Here is an 18,109-nt window from a genome sequence, read left to right on the forward strand (position 1 = left end):
TATACGAATGTAAGAACAAGACCACACACCGTATTGTCTCTCTTTCGTCATCTACAACAGCTTGTAGTACTATCGATGCCCATCCCGCTTCACATAATCACCGTAACCGGCAGATGGCGGGAGAATAGAAATATGCGTGCCATCGATGCACGCATACAACCTGATGCCTCCTATACCCTGCACTCTTAAAAATGGACTTCACCACATAGCACGCTCCTAGCCAACCATCATCCCGAATGACAACGTTCTCGCCCCTGATTTGTTGAAAACGGGAGGTGGAGCCTATTTTGTGTCTGCCATTATGCACGACACAAAATAGGCTCCGCCTCCCGTTTTCAACAAATCAGTGGCGAGAACGTTGTCATTCGGGATGATGGTTGGCTAGGAGCGTGCTATGTGGTGAGGTTCATTTTTAAGAGTGTGAGTTATCCCACACCTTTCCAAGAAACGTTCCACTATGAGTTTTGCTTCATCACGTTTCAGCGTAGTGATCAACTGGCTTAGGAAATGTTGTCACATCGTGTTACAGCATCCATAGAGGCAGTTATGGACTGTCGATTTGTGCACTCCAAAGAGAGAAGCAGGGCACTGTGATTCCCCACAACTTGCGATCTTTTATTGAGCAATTGCTACTTGTTTGTCTACAGGTAGTATAGTGTTCGGACACAGTTGTATGATGGGGAGATGCGTCGGCGCACAAGTGACACTAGTTTTACAAATGTCTCGCGTGACATCATGAAGTTATCTGTCCAGCCCGAAGGGTCGCTGTTCAATACCATGTTCTCCCACCAGGACAGACCTATGTCGCATCCATACCCGACGCTGTGCGTGACCTGTAGCATGCAAGCCTGTGAAACAGGCAGCAATTTAGTAAACTCGTCAGAGCGGCTCTAAGCCCTTAGGTAATGTAGTGTACGTTAGTAATTTGTCTACATTCACATGTTCGGATCCGCTGAGCTAGTGTGCTTACAAAGGCGTGATTTCACGTATATCTCCTTGCTGCATTTACAATACAATTTGTTCTTCAACCACACCACCAACGAAACACAACACACGTATATGCAAAGGAGCTACCTTTGTGCACTATATTTCTCAAAAGGAAATACGCCCCACGATCATATTCCGTTCTTGTCTATTTTTTTTCCAGTTCCCTACACTCGGAATATGTCTAAATAAATAGATTTCAAACAAGCACAAAAGTTGAGAGATGCGTTCATGTGAGAAAGGTTTACATTCGGAACGTGCATTCGTGCCCACTAGGCAAGCGTCCACCCAGGTGTTGCCAATAGCAGCTCCTCTTCACACATCATGATACGAAACTAAACTTCAGTGTTATGCTGAAGCGCGACCATCACCGTGACAGCATATCTTATGAGCAGTAGAAGCATAAGCGAGGAAAAACGCCTTTCTTTATTTATTAGCAGCATGACAAAAACGCACTACTCCATGGTAAACGCGTGAACGCCGGCGCCGTGGCTTCTGGATTCTGTTCACGATTTTCTAGTTGTTGATTGATTGATTGATTCTTGCCAGACTCTCCAGAGTTATCAACGCAACGAGCTTTGGTCGTGCATAATAATACAGCACATGTTATCAGAGGGGAAATCGAAAGTCGAAAATAATTTGCACACAAGCAGTATAGGTGGCGTGCATATCACGTCACACTATAGCTTCACCCGCGCTTTTTCCCTCTTTCTGGTGAACCGGCGCATGCCCATGCACCCCACCTATATGGTGACATCACATTATTCCTAACCGTTTTAGCATTTCCCGTCGAATGTTCATGTTCAGGTTCAGTCTCACATCGTAATCTTTTTTGAATCAAGACTGGTGAGGGAATACTACAGGCGAACATTTAAGAGAAAATGTTTGTTGTCGGACTTGGAGAGGGCGCTTCTATCGGATAAGTCGCTCGTAAGTCGCCTTGCGTGTGATATTCTTCCAGTCGCACCAGCCTCCCACATGTAAACGAGTAGAAGTCGACTGGGCGAGAAAAGTGGACTAAAACGTTTAGTGGACCTACGTGTGCATGTGAACGCGGCGACTCTCGAGAGATGATTGAAGGGAGGGGCACAGGAGCAGACGACAGAAGGATTGATTGAATTATCATAAAAAAACTACACCACCTAGAGACATGCGGTCAACGGTATTTCTTCTTACTGGGTTTTTGCCACCTCGTGATTTGAATGTCGTGTAACGTAAGTTTAGTGGTGTAAATTTTTGCGAGCTTAAGTCGGAAATTTGCCAAGTAAAGGTCACTTTTAAGCCCCACCAATGTGAAGAGCGTGCTTAATTTACTCAAGCTAATGATAATTGACAGGGATGTTCAGGAGGTATCCCATCGGAAAAAATAGCCGAACATGATGCTCTACGGAGCTCCCACAGGACAGCGCACGATTAATTTTTCACCGCAATCTTTGTGAGTCCGACGAAACCCTGCCCACCCGCATCGCAGAAAGAGATAACACAGGCATGCCTTATCGCGTTCGCGGCCGACTTTCGCTGGGACAATGTTTTTCCTCTCCCAATTTTAGGGCTGTTACTCTGTGGGCTGGCTTTGGAACCTCCTTTCGTCGGACTGCGATTGCGCTCAAAAATCAATCGCGCGTTATGGTCCGGTGCTCAAAAAAGCACGATGTTCGGCTATTTTTTCCGATGGGATAGCTCGTGAATATCACTGTCAATTATCATGAACTTGAGTGAATTCGGGACGCTCTTCATATTGGTGGGGTAAAAAAGTGGCCTTTACTTGGCAAATTTCCAAGTTCAGTTCGCAAACATTTCAATGATTAAACTTACGATACATGACATTCACATCACTCGTCAAAGCAGAACTAAGTTCAAAAGATGACGTCGCGCGGGGAGGAGTTTTGAACTTCGGAAGTTCAAGAAAATGTTTCCCTTTCCCGGCAACTGAAGTTGGGTCTACACTGTTAAAACAGAACTTCACCACGTAGCACGCTCATAGCCAACCATCATTCCGAATGATATCATTCTGTGTATTGATTCGTTGAAAATGGGAGGAGTCGCGTATCTGGGACACATTATCTTGTCCCAGATAGGCACCTCCCCCATGTTTTGAACAAATCAGGACACAGAAATGATATTATTCGGAATGATGGTTTGCTAAGAGGGTGCTCTGTGGTGAAGTTCTGTTTTAACAGTGTACGTCAGTGCCGATCAAGATCAGTGTGTGCGCGACCCGCCCACTGGCTCGAGCGTGATAGAATGAAGAATGAGAAAGCGCACCGCTTCGTTTCAACCTTGCTGCCGCTATCAGCAGAAGCATGGAAGAGGGAACTGAAGGGGAGACTCATCTTTTCTTTCCACAGTATTCTACATTAAGTGACGGAGTAATTAACGCCGTCGAGCTTTTGCGCAAAGAAAATTCTCCCCAGCTATTTTTATTGCTGAAGGGTAATGTGTTTTGTGTTGAAATTGGTTGAGAAAACGAAATGCCCTCTCTGTTACGGACAAGGAAAAACACAAAGAAAGACAAAAAACAAACGACATTAAAAAAGTTGCGCTGACTTGGCACATTTCGGAGATCTATTCAGAATATTTCTCGCGACTGAAAATCGAAAAGTGCGCGCAAGTCACACCAAAAGTTAGTCTATGACAAGCGCCAGTGACACACCGAAGTAGAATTTTAAGCCTCTGTTTCGTGCCACATTACATGACACACCCGCTGTATCGTCATGTGTGTTATACGTGTATTTGGGATCAGTGAACACATCAACGCTTCGGTTGAAAACTATTTGTTTCCCATTTCCTTTCTCTATGTACCTGCTGGCTTCTTTTTCAGAATGACCCTGTGTAAATTTGAGCACATATAAACAGACTAGTGCCCGCACTGCGACGACACAACCACTTCATCGTAAATGGGACGGAAAAGTCGCGTGTCCGAAAAACCCTGGGTCCGTGCACTTGCAAGCGTTCATTTCGAGGTGCTGCTCCGCTGCATAGAAGAGCACCGACGCTTTCCAACGCCCTTCACATGCAGTGTTCATGTCTCTGTTGTGTGCATTTTATATTTAGGATGCATCTGTTAATCAGAAGGAAAGCTGTTGTCCTCCTCCGCGTCTCAATGGAACATCCCATTTTTGTGCAACAAGGAAACCACGTTAAAACAAGGACATCACGGAACCTGCGGCCAAGGGAAGCACAATGTCATACGTGAAGAACACATCAATCTTGTGCGCAGTGATATCATTATCCATGACGAGAAGCGCATCTTGCGTGGATCCTACAATCTCAGAACAGAACTTCACCGCAAAGCACGTCATCCATAAACCATAGAGGATTACTTATTCTGATTCAAAGAGCGAGGGAGCGTATAGCAATTTGGATATGCGATCACTACTATAAAAATGCCAGTGTCCCCTCTCTCTTCAAATCGGAAGCGATAAGCATATCGTTCGTGTCTGTAGTCGGCGCACACATGCTATGCAGTGAAGTCCTGTTCTGAGAGTGTAGGCTCTGCGCAGATGGTCACACAGCGAACGAACAACGTTCTTCGACAGTCGGTAAAACTGGCAAAAACCATTGTTTGGCATTTCAAACGATACTCATGATAAGTGTGGACTCAGAGGCGCAGTAGTAAGGCACGGCAATAAAAGCGGCCGCAACTCTTTCTAACAAACTTCGAAGTTCGCCACTATTTTTCCTTGAACGTTTCTCGGTAGAAAAAAAAACGTTGCGCAACGTCATTTTGACGTCATGGAACTTCTGCCAAAAGCTGCATTTTCCCTTTCCTCATACTTTGGTTTGATTGACAACACGGGCCGTCACGTGGGCCAGAGAAACTGTCCAACGGCTGTGTTTCCTCATATCTCCCGAATTGTTTACATTGGTGAAATCTGCAAAGACACCATCCTCCCGGGCAGCCAAAACGTCATTTTGACGTCATGAAAATATGCGCGCGTCTCTGTAGCCTTGACCTGAGGTTTGATTGACAGTCAGGAGCGCTCACGTTGGCCACGGAAAGCATCCAATGGTTGCGCTCCCTCCCATTTCTTGAACTTTCTTCGTGTTTCAAGAAACGACGAGTCTAGCACCCCAGGAGGTGGCAAAAACCTAATAAGAACAAATGCCGTTAACCGCATGATTCTAGGTGGCGTAGTTTTTTTTAATTATAATTCAATGACACGTTTTCTGGGACACCCTGTATATATACAGGGTGTCCGAGCTAAATGCGAACATATTCTTTAGGAAATATATATGTATATATCACTTTTTCCGAGATGAAATCAATTGCATAGACTGAAGGGCACTCCTTAGGAGGACATTAGCAAACTTCTAAGGAATTAACTTTCGATAATTAACTTTTTAATTATAAAAGCTACGAAGTTGTCCCAATGAGAACATCTGGTCCCTTTCGTCACCAGATACCGGAGCCGTTTTCAGAACAAAAATCTGTTCCATAGATTGTCCGCAAAAAAATCGTGAAGGAACGCCACTTTTTTCTTTATTTTGTTCATTGCGCATCTTCGGAGACGCGTCTTTCCTTCACCCCCAATGTGACAGGGTGAAGGAGCACAGTGCTGCCTCATGCGTCGAAGATGAACTTTAGCTTGTGGAAACAAAACAAAAACTCTTCCGCGAGGGACGTTAAATACGGGGTGCCGTGTGATGAGCTTTCATCGCACGTTAAAGCTCAGCTCCGCCGATTTTCGACTGCGACAGAATGGAGCCATGCTTGGGCTGTGCATTCGTTTCCGCACAGGGAGCATACATATGAAAAATTTTCACCCATTTGTTTGTAGTTTTTAAGAAAACAATTTTTTAAATTTCCCTGGCACGGCGGTCCTGTGGTCGGCAAACCCTGACCAATCCCGGCTTCGTCCTGGCTTAGCCGCGCTCGTGGCTTGGCTAACGCCAAATCGTCGATGCGATGGCGGAGATCTATGGGCGAAGGTGAATGTTTTGGGTGTGTTCCGTGATAATTGCTGTCGTTAATAGCCTCAAAGATAGTTTTGCCGGTCTTCTTTAACAAGCCTTACAGGATGGCCTCGTTGTGCAACGACGGCCGTCGTGAGCGGACATTCTGTGCCCGCACTGTGCTTCATGCTACCAACAAGACCTAACACCTAACGTGTAACGTACACTTACGCATTCTCAATAGCTTTGGCAGCGCACTATGCGCGGACTTGCTGCGCGTGCAGAAAGCACCACCAAAGCTATTGAGAACGAGAACGTGCTCGAAGACGAAGTATTCCTTATAAGAAACATGATAAAACGGTGCGGCGGTCCCCGATAGCTCGTGACAGCTATTTCAGCACGATACAGCGGCCATGACGGAGTGTAAACACAAACTGGTTGCCAGGCAGAGCTGGCTAGGTGTGGCTATCCAATCCGCGCAGTTCCTAGTATGACGTCACAAGTGGAACCGCCGCCCGGTAGTTTTTCTCAAATTTCTCACGAAGGAGTATGGAAATTTCTAAAGCAATGTACGTTTATGAATGAAGTTGGGACCACGGTTCTGAATATCACAACGTCTTCATACTTTCGGAACAGCAGCGGAGCTGCACTTTAAAGGACCCTCAGGTGGGCAAAAGCAATCCACAGAGCGACCGCTGTGGCGTCGCTCATGATCTCAGTTGTCTCGCGACGTAAACCACCAATTATAAAAACAAAACCAATGTATCGAGTGACTCTATCGAAACAGCACTTTCTTGTCTTCTTATCTTGGGATGCATTTTCTGTTTCCTTTTAATCTTTTTCCGGGACGCAAGAGGCAATAGTATGCTCTTTCCCCTTCTCACATTGGGGGTGATGGAAAGACGCGTCTCTAGAGATGCGCAATGAACAAAATTAAGAAAGAAATTGTGTTCTTTCACGAATTTTTTTGCGGACGATCTATCGAACGGTGTTTTGTTCTGAAGACCGCTCTGGTATCAGGTGACGGAAGGGACCACATGTCCTCATTGGGACAACTTCGTAGCTTTTATAATTGAAAAGTTAATTCTTGAAAGTTAATTAAGACATTGCCTTAGGATTGCTAATGCCCTCCTAAGGAGCGCCCTTCAGCATATGCTATATTGCAATTGATTTTAGCTCCGAAAAAGTGATATATATACATATATATATATGTCTGTAACTCAAACATCGCCATGCCAGTACGGACAGCTGTTTCGGCCTTCTTGGGCCTCATCAGCAGTACGCAGGCAGGCAACGTTTGAGTGGATGGCGTCAGAAGGTCACGTAACACATGATTCCTCCCGTCAGGGTGAGATAACTCACTCGCTGAGAGCCCAGTGCAAAGCCAGTGAAGTATAATACTATTATACTATTATACTATACTATTATATATACTATATATACTATTATACTATAATACTATTATACTATTTCTTTCCTATCATATATATATATATATATATATATATATATAAAGAGAGGAAAAAAGCCATTAAAAAATAAGAAAAAATGACGCTAGATGTGTTTGATATTCAAACTTACAGATTAAGATGGCTTCTATGGCTGCACGTAGAAAAACAGATACTCATGGAACGATGCGACAGCACCAGAGGACACGTGTTTCGCCGTGTTTGCGGCTCGTCGGCCCTGGGTAGCTGCGCATCGTTCGGGATTGGCAAACCAGGGGTCACTCAGCGAGCGATATACACCTGGGAGGGTGACTGAGCACTCCTCAATGCCACAGTGCAAGCCAGTGAATTATAAAGAGAGGAAAAAGCCATTAAAAAATAAGAAAAAATGACGCTAGATGTGTTTGATATTCAAACTTACAGATTAAGATGGCTTCTATGGCTGCACGTAGAAAAACAGATACTCATGGAACGATGCGACAGCACCAGAGGACACGTGTTTCGCCGTGTTTGCGGCTCGTCGGCCCTGGGTAGCTGCGCATCGTTCGGGATTGGCAAACCAGGGGTCACTCAGCGAGCGATATACACCTGGGAGGGTGACTGAGCACTCCTCAATGCCACAGTGCAAGCCAGTGAATTATAAAGAGAGGAAAAAAGCCATTAAAAATAAGAAAAAATGACGCTAGATGTGTTTGATATTCAAACTTACAGATTAAGATGGCTTCTATGGCTGCACGTAGAAAAACAGATACTCATGGAACGATGCGACAGCACCAGAGGACACGTGTTTCGCCGTGTTTGCGGCTCGTCGGCCCTGGGTAGCTGCGCATCGTTCGGGATTGGCAAACCAGGGGTCACTCAGCGAGCGATATACACCTGGGAGGGTGACTGAGCACTCCTCAATGCCACAGTGCAAGCCAGTGAATTATAAAGAGAGGAAAAAAGCCATTAAAAATAAGAAAAAATGACGCTAGATGTGTTTGATATTCAAACTTACAGATTAAGATGGCTTCTATGGCTGCACGTAGAAAAACAGATACTCATGGAGCGATGCGACAGCACCAGAGGACACGTGTTTCGCCGTGTTTGCGGCTCGTCGGCCCTGGGTAGCTGCGCATCGTTCGGGATTGGCAAACCAGGGGTCACTCAGCGAGCGATATACACCTGGGAGGGTGACTGAGCACTCCTCAATGCCACAGTGCAAGCCAGTGAATTATAAAGAGAGGAAAAAAGCCATTAAAAAATAAGAAAAAATGACGCTAGATGTGTTTGATATTCAAACTTACAGATTAAGATGGCTTCTATGGCTGCACGTAGAAAAACAGATACTCATGGAACGATGCGACAGCACCAGAGGACACGTGTTTCGCCGTGTTTGCGGCTCGTCGGCCCTGGGTAGCTGCGCATCGTTCGGGATTGGCAAACCAGGGGTCACTCAGCGAGCGATATACACCTGGGAGGGTGACTGAGCACTCCTCAATGCCACAGTGCAAGCCAGTGAATTATAAAGAGAGGAAAAAAGCCATTAAAAAATAAGAAAAAATGACGCTAGATGTGTTTGATATTCAAACTTACAGATTAAGATGGCTTCTATGGCTGCACGTAGAAAAACAGATACTCATGGAACGATGCGACAGCACCAGAGGACACGTGTTTCGCCGTGTTTGCGGCTCGTCGGCCCTGGGTAGCTGCGCATCGTTCGGGATTGGCAAACCAGGGGTCACTCAGCGAGCGATATACACCTGGGAGGGTGACTGAGCACTCCTCAATGCCACAGTGCAAGCCAGTGAATTATAAAGAGAGGAAAAAAGCCATTAAAAAATAAGAAAAAATGACGCTAGATGTGTTTGATATTCAAACTTACAGATTAAGATGGCTTCTATGGCTGCACGTAGAAAAACAGATACTCATGGAACGATGCGACAGCACCAGAGGACACGTGTTTCGCCGTGTTTGCGGCTCGTCGGCCCTGGGTAGCTGCGCATCGTTCGGGATTGGCAAACCAGGGGTCACTCAGCGAGCGATATACACCTGGGAGGGTGACTGAGCACTCCTCAATGCCACAGTGCAAGCCAGTGAATTATAAAGAGAGGAAAAAAGCCATTAAAAAATAAGAAAAAATGACGCTAGATGTGTTTGATATTCAAACTTACAGATTAAGATGGCTTCTATGGCTGCACGTAGAAAAACAGATACTCATGGAACGATGCGACAGCACCAGAGGACACGTGTTTCGCCGTGTTTGCGGCTCGTCGGCCCTGGGTAGCTGCGCATCGTTCGGGATTGGCAAACCAGGGGTCACTCAGCGAGCGATATACACCTGGGAGGGTGACTGAGCACTCCTCAATGCCACAGTGCAAGCCAGTGAATTATAAAGAGAGGAAAAAAGCCATTAAAAAATAAGAAAAAATGACGCTAGATGTGTTTGATATTCAAACTTACAGATTAAGATGGCTTCTATGGCTGCACGTAGAAAAACAGATACTCATGGAGCGATGCGACAGCACCAGAGGACACGTGTTTCGCCGTGTTTGCGGCTCGTCGGCCCTGGGTAGCTGCGCATCGTTCGGGATTGGCAAACCAGGGGTCACTCAGCGAGCGATATACACCTGGGAGGGTGACTGAGCACTCCTCAATGCCACAGTGCAAGCCAGTGAATTATAAAGAGAGGAAAAAAGCCATTAAAAAATAAGAAAAAATGACGCTAGATGTGTTTGATATTCAAACTTACAGATTAAGATGGCTTCTATGGCTGCACGTAGAAAAACAGATACTCATGGAACGATGCGACAGCACCAGAGGACACGTGTTTCGCCGTGTTTGCGGCTCGTCGGCCCTGGGTAGCTGCGCATCGTTCGGGATTGGCAAACCAGGGGTCACTCAGCGAGCGATATACACCTGGGAGGGTGACTGAGCACTCCTCAATGCCACAGTGCAAGCCAGTGAATTATAAAGAGAGGAAAAAAGCCATTAAAAAATAAGAAAAAATGACGCTAGATGTGTTTGATATTCAAACTTACAGATTAAGATGGCTTCTATGGCTGCACGTAGAAAAACAGATACTCATGGAACGATGCGACAGCACCAGAGGACACGTGTTTCGCCGTGTTTGCGGCTCGTCGGCCCTGGGTAGCTGCGCATCGTTCGGGATTGGCAAACCAGGGGTCACTCAGCGAGCGATATACACCTGGGAGGGTGACTGAGCACTCCTCAATGCCACAGTGCAAGCCAGTGAATTATAAAGAGAGGAAAAAAGCCATTAAAAAATAAGAAAAAATAAGAAAAAATGACGCTAGATGTGTTTGATATTCAAACTTACAGATTAAGATGGCTTCTATGGCTGCACGTAGAAAAACAGATACTCATGGAACGATGCGACAGCACCAGAGGACACGTGTTTCGCCGTGTTTGCGGCTCGTCGGCCCTGGGTAGCTGCGCATCGTTCGGGATTGGCAAACCAGGGGTCACTCAGCGAGCGATATACACCTGGGAGGGTGACTGAGCACTCCTCAATGCCACAGTGCAAGCCAGTGAATTATAAAGAGAGGAAAAAAGCCATTAAAAAATAAGGAAAAATGACGCTAGATGTGTTTGATATTCAAACTTACAGATTAAGATGGCTTCTATGGCTGCACGTAGAAAAACAGATACTCATGGAACGATGCGACAGCACCAGAGGACACGTGTTTCGCCGTGTTTGCGGCTCGTCGGCCCTGGGTAGCTGCGCATCGTTCGGGATTGGCAAACCAGGGGTCACTCAGCGAGCGATATACACCTGGGAGGGTGACTGAGCACTCCTCAATGCCACAGTGCAAGCCAGTGAATTATAAAGAGAGGAAAAAAGCCATTAAAAAATAAGGAAAAATGACGCTAGATGTGTTTGATATTCAAACTTACAGATTAAGATGGCTTCTATGGCTGCACGCTGAGTGACCCCTGGTTTGCCAATCCCGAACGATGCGCAGCTACCCAGGGCCGACGAGCCGCAAACACGGCGAAACACGTGTCCTCTGGTGCTGTCGCATCGTTCCATGAGTATCTGTTTTTCTACGTGCAGCCATAGAAGCCATCTTAATCTGTAAGTTTGAATATCAAACACATCTAGCGTCATTTTTTCTTATTTTTTAATGGCTTTTTTCCTCTCTTTATAATTCACTGGCTTGCACTGTGGCATTGAGGAGTGCTCAGTCACCCTCCCAGGTGTATATCGCTCGCTGAGTGACCCCTGGTTTGCCAATCCCGAACGATGCGCAGCTACCCAGGGCCGACGAGCCGCAAACACGGCGAAACACGTGTCCTCTGGTGCTGTCGCATCGTTCCATGAGTATCTGTTTTTCTACGTGCAGCCATAGAAGCCATCTTAATCTGTAAGTTTGAATATCAAACACATCTAGCGTCATTTTTTCTTATTTTTTAATGGCTTTTTTCCTCTCTTTATAATTCACTGGCTTGCACTGTGGCATTGAGGAGTGCTCAGTCACCCTCCCAGGTGTATATCGCTCGCTGAGTGACCCCTGGTTTGCCAATCCCGAACGATGCGCAGCTACCCAGGGCCGACGAGCCGCAAACACGGCGAAACACGTGTCCTCTGGTGCTGTCGCATCGTTCCATGAGTATCTGTTTTTCTACGTGCAGCCATAGAAGCCATCTTAATCTGTAAGTTTGAATATCAAACACATCTAGCGTCATTTTTTCTTATTTTTTAATGGCTTTTTTCCTCTCTTTATAATTCACTGGCTTGCACTGTGGCATTGAGGAGTGCTCAGTCACCCTCCCAGGTGTATATCGCTCGCTGAGTGACCCCTGGTTTGCCAATCCCGAACGATGCGCAGCTACCCAGGGCCGACGAGCCGCAAACACGGCGAAACACGTGTCCTCTGGTGCTGTCGCATCGTTCCATGAGTATCTGTTTTTCTACGTGCAGCCATAGAAGCCATCTTAATCTGTAAGTTTGAATATCAAACACATCTAGCGTCATTTTTTCTTATTTTTTCTTATTTTTTAATGGCTTTTTTCCTCTCTTTATAATTCACTGGCTTGCACTGTGGCATTGAGGAGTGCTCAGTCACCCTCCCAGGTGTATATCGCTCGCTGGGTGACCCCTGGTTTGCCAATCCCGAACGATGCGCAGCTACCCAGGGCCGACGAGCCGCAAACACGGCGAAACACGTGTCCTCTGGTGCTGTCGCATCGTTCCATGAGTATCTGTTTTTCTACGTGCAGCCATAGAAGCCATCTTAATCTGTAAGTTTGAATATCAAACACATCTAGCGTCATTTTTTCTTATTTTTTAATGGCTTTTTTCCTCTCTTTATAATTCACTGGCTTGCACTGTGGCATTGAGGAGTGCTCAGTCACCCTCCCAGGTGTATATCGCTCGCTGAGTGACCCCTGGTTTGCCAATCCCGAACGATGCGCAGCTACCCAGGGCCGACGAGCCGCAAACACGGCGAAACACGTGTCCTCTGGTGCTGTCGCATCGCTCCATGAGTATCTGTTTTTCTACGTGCAGCCATAGAAGCCATCTTAATCTGTAAGTTTGAATATCAAACACATCTAGCGTCATTTTTTCTTATTTTTTAATGGCTTTTTTCCTCTCTTTATAATTCACTGGCTTGCACTGTGGCATTGAGGAGTGCTCAGTCACCCTCCCAGGTGTATATCGCTCGCTGAGTGACCCCTGGTTTGCCAATCCCGAACGATGCGCAGCTACCCAGGGCCGACGAGCCGCAAACACGGCGAAACACGTGTCCTCTGGTGCTGTCGCATCGTTCCATGAGTATCTGTTTTTCTACGTGCAGCCATAGAAGCCATCTTAATCTGTAAGTTTGAATATCAAACACATCTAGCGTCATTTTTTCTTATTTTTTAATGGCTTTTTTCCTCTCTTTATAATTCACTGGCTTGCACTGTGGCATTGAGGAGTGCTCAGTCACCCTCCCAGGTGTATATCGCTCGCTGAGTGACCCCTGGTTTGCCAATCCCGAACGATGCGCAGCTACCCAGGGCCGACGAGCCGCAAACACGGCGAAACACGTGTCCTCTGGTGCTGTCGCATCGTTCCATGAGTATCTGTTTTTCTACGTGCAGCCATAGAAGCCATCTTAATCTGTAAGTTTGAATATCAAACACATCTAGCGTCATTTTTTCTTATTTTTTAATGGCTTTTTTCCTCTCTTTATAATTCACTGGCTTGCACTGTGGCATTGAGGAGTGCTCAGTCACCCTCCCAGGTGTATATCGCTCGCTGAGTGACCCCTGGTTTGCCAATCCCGAACGATGCGCAGCCAAGGGCCCGAAACTCGCCAGTTCCTTTGCGGGATAAAGTGAGGCGCTTCATGCGTTTCACGTCATCGGACGTCAGAAAACGTCATAAATTGAACGTCATGGAGACATCCGGTGGCTAGTGATTACTGATTGGTTCCCATGAGGATGAATTCGTTTTCTGAGCGATGATTGGCCGTTTTCAAATTTGTTCGCGAGCGCTTGAACAGGCGACAGCGCGGCGGCTGTGCCGGTTGGAACCGGCGTTCACGGAGTCGCCGGCGTCCGTTTCAGACGGCTCGTGTTGTGTAGCGGTTGTGTTGGACTATGAATTCTGATTTTCCTGTTTAAAAACGCAAGCTGTATCATGTGAGCGTCCTCGAACAGTCACAGCTGCCAGGGAAGATGCCTGCGCAACATTTGTGCTCTGCTTCTTGGTGTAGAAACTATTCGAGCGTCCGAACGCCTCGCACCCGATACCTGGTCAACGACTGCCGAGAGGTAAGTCATTTGTCGTCGCTTGTTGCCGTACAACACCGCATTCACTTCGTGTATTGTGAATAAGTTGCTTAACAGTTACCGGAATACGCGGTGACCGAGACAGACAGCGTATCTTTGCAGATACGATGGTAGACTATATTTCTTTTCGTGAAACAATGTCATCTAAATGTTATGATTAAATACCCGTTCACGTCGTACTGTATAAAGGTATGACGCTACTGTAAGTCTGATTCTTGGTGATTTCGCTCGACAAGTTTCGTCAGACGCGTTGACTGAGTAGCTGTTCTGTACGTAGCGCCAAAGCCAAGATTGTCAGGCTAATCGGTCAGAATATATCATTGTGAAGTAGCGCAATAAAAAGTATTTTTTGTACTAAGGTCGCCCATCACACCCCATGGCTTCGAGCTTCTCGCAACCCTACCACCGTTCTTATTTTTCGCGTTCAATAGCACCTTTATTCTTTCTATTTACATTGCAACTTTTACATGCATAACCGTATATCTGATACCAATTTTTTTCATCTTGCAGCCACTGAGCTCCAGTTCCCAGTAGCAGTCCTTGCCAGAGACAGTCCGACATTATCAGGCTTCTTCAAGCAAATTCTGGAGCAATATTAATATCATCCTGTGTACGTCTTGCTTGTATAACCGTATGTCGCACAATAAAATACTTCATGTCACAAAAACAACCTAGGCTCCGTCGTATTCCTGTAACTCCCACTGCATTCCGACAAACGCGAACCAAAAAAACAGTGCATGGAAGAAAAAAAGGAACAACAAAAGAAGACGGGAAGCAGAGCAGAGAGGAGGAAAGTAGTAAGAGAGAAACGGATGACACGTCATTTACGTCATTCGCGACATAATCAAAAAAGAAAAAAGATAGGGTGGCTAGTCCTCAGTCATTGGTCGAGCTCCGGAGGTCACGTGAGTTTTCAGCTACAATAGATTTCTACTACAGCTTCGTGCCCCTGGCGCAGCTACCCAGGGCCGACGAGCCGCAAACACGGCGAAACACGTGTCCTCTGGTGCTGTCGCATCGTTCCATGAGTATCTGTTTTTCTACGTGCAGCCATAGAAGCCATCTTAATCTGTAAGTTTGAATATCAAACACATCTAGCGTCATTTTTTCTTATTTTTTAATGGCTTTTTTCCTCTCTTTATAATTCACTGGCTTGCACTGTGGCATTGAGGAGTGCTCAGTCACCCTCCCAGGTGTATATCGCTCGCTGAGTGACCCCTGGTTTGCCAATCCCGAACGATGCGCAGCTACCCAGGGCCGACGAGCCGCAAACACGGCGAAACACGTGTCCTCTGGTGCTGTCGCATCGTTCCATGAGTATCTGTTTTTCTACGTGCAGCCATAGAAGCCATCTTAATCTGTAAGTTTGAATATCAAACACATCTAGCGTCATTTTTTCTTATTTTTTAATGGCTTTTTTCCTCTCTTTATAATTCACTGGCTTGCACTGTGGCATTGAGGAGTGCTCAGTCACCCTCCCAGGTGTATATCGCTCGCTGAGTGACCCCTGGTTTGCCAATCCCGAACGATGCGCAGCTACCCAGGGCCGACGAGCCGCAAACACGGCGAAACACGTGTCCTCTGGTGCTGTCGCATCGTTCCATGAGTATCTGTTTTTCTACGTGCAGCCATAGAAGCCATCTTAATCTGTAAGTTTGAATATCAAACACATCTAGCGTCATTTTTTCTTATTTTTTAATGGCTTTTTTCCTCTCTTTATAATTCACTGGCTTGCACTGTGGCATTGAGGAGTGCTCAGTCACCCTCCCAGGTGTATATCGCTCGCTGAGTGACCCCTGGTTTGCCAATCCCGAACCATGCGCAGCTACCCAGGGCCGACGAGCCGCAAACACGGCGAAACACGTGTCCTCTGGTGCTGTCGCATCGTTCCATGAGTATCTATATATATATATATATATATATAGTTGAAATAAATGGGAGACAGAAGACGAAAGTAGGGGAAGTAACAAAAAAGGGGTTTATTAAAACTTAAAAATCATAAAAGTTAGGGAGGATGTCTACGTTACGGCGGAAGCTCCGCCTTCTTCGGGACAAGAGAGCTAAATGTGGCCACGAGGCTGATAAGGGGCTTGAGAATGACGTGGTCGGTTGGGGGAAATTCCCGCCACCTGGCGGTTGTCAATTGGGGAAATTCCAGAGCGTTTTTGTGTCAGGTCCAGGAGTGGGGTCATCGTCCTTGTGGGTCAGTGGGGATTTTGATCTGGCTGAAACGAGAAAAGGCAACAGGGTCTTATCTAGGTTGTTAGACTTCTTATTGTTGACAGCATGCCAGGGTCCTCGTTAATGGCCGATCGGAATTTGTAAATTAGGTAAGATTCCCGTTGTTCCCGGGAGCGGTCGGAGGTAAAGTTCGACTGGAGAATAAAAACTGAGGCTTCGTTGATTGAATGTTCTGGTTGTTTGAAATGGCGTGAGACTGGAAGATTAGGTTTCTTGGTAACATCCGATCGGTGATTGTTGAATCTAATTCGAAAAAAAAAATCACAAAACATCTAAAGGCATTAAAGGCCGCAAAGAAGATCGATTCGGCGGTATATGAATACCTTCTTCCCCGTAACTCAAAGCCAGGTAGATTCTACATGCTCCCAAAGATTCATAAACCGGGGAACCCCGGACGTCCAATCGTCTCCTGCAATGGGACAGCCACTGAAAAACTCTCTAGTTTCGTAGATCATCTTCTTAAGGACATACCCCCGCGAGTACAATCGTACATCAAGGACACCAATCACTTCCTGCAAATACTAAATCAATGTCAGCCACCCCCATCTAGTCTCCTAGTTACGTTAGATGTTTCTTCCCTGTATACCAATATTCCCCACGATGATGGCATAGCTGCAGCCGAGGCGGCTTTTTCAAAGTACTCTGATTCTTCTTGTGATCCATCTGTCGTATCTACTCTACTAGAACTGATCCTAAAGAACAACAACTTTGTATTTAACGATGGCCACTATTTACAAGTCAACGGCACCGCTATGGGCACTAAAATGGCACCAAACTATGCAAATCTATTCATGGGTTCACTAGAAGAAGCATTCTTGAGCACGCGTGAGGACAAACCCACTTTATACAAGCGCTACCTTGATGACATATTTATGATCTGGCCACATTCGGAAGACAGCCTATTGGAATTTATACGCGATTTCAATGCGTTCCATACTTCTATTGACTTCACTCACACCTATTCAGCCGTCACTGTTAGCTTTCTTGATGTTCAAATTAAGCTAACCAATGGAGTTTTAACGTCTGATCTGTTCCGTAAACCCACAGACTCTCAGCAGTACTTGTCATTCCATAGTTGTCATCCTCGCCACACGAAACTGGCCATTCCCTATAGTCAAGCCCTTCGGTATAGGAGAATCTGCTCGAATGACGACGATCTGGACAGAAATTTAGAACAGCTGCAACAAACCTTTGTCGGTCGTCAGTGTCCACCCGATCTAGTTGAAGATGCTCTCAACAGAGCTCGCAAGGCAAACCGTCTAAGCTTACTGGAGAAAAGACAAAACAAATCATAAAGTAATGCCGTGAACTTAACTGTAACATTCGCCGGAAATATCCCAAACATTAACAACATACTTAGCCACCACGACAGTATCCTTCTCCAGTCAGAACGCACGAAAAACATATTTCCTAATCCACCACGTGTCGCTTACAGACGTACACGTAACTTACAAGATAGCTTGGTCCGCTCTAAAGTAGGCGAACCCACTAGCCATCCGACGGGCTGTCATCCAGGTAATGGCAGGAGATGCCAGATTTGCAAGTTAATGCAGACCGCACAAACGGTCAGAAGTACGAATTCCAACTTTACCGTCAAGATCAACGCAGACGTAGACTGTAACTCATGCAACGTTATCTATCTAATCCAATGCAACACATGCCGGGCCCAATACGTGGGTCAGACAAAAACTTCTTTCCGAATTAGATTCAACAATGACCGATCGGATGTTACCAAGAAACCTAATCTTCCAGTCTCA

Source organism: Ornithodoros turicata, chromosome 3, assembly GCF_037126465.1.
Source record: "Ornithodoros turicata isolate Travis chromosome 3, ASM3712646v1, whole genome shotgun sequence".
Taxonomy (NCBI): Eukaryota; Metazoa; Arthropoda; class Arachnida; order Ixodida; family Argasidae; genus Ornithodoros; species Ornithodoros turicata.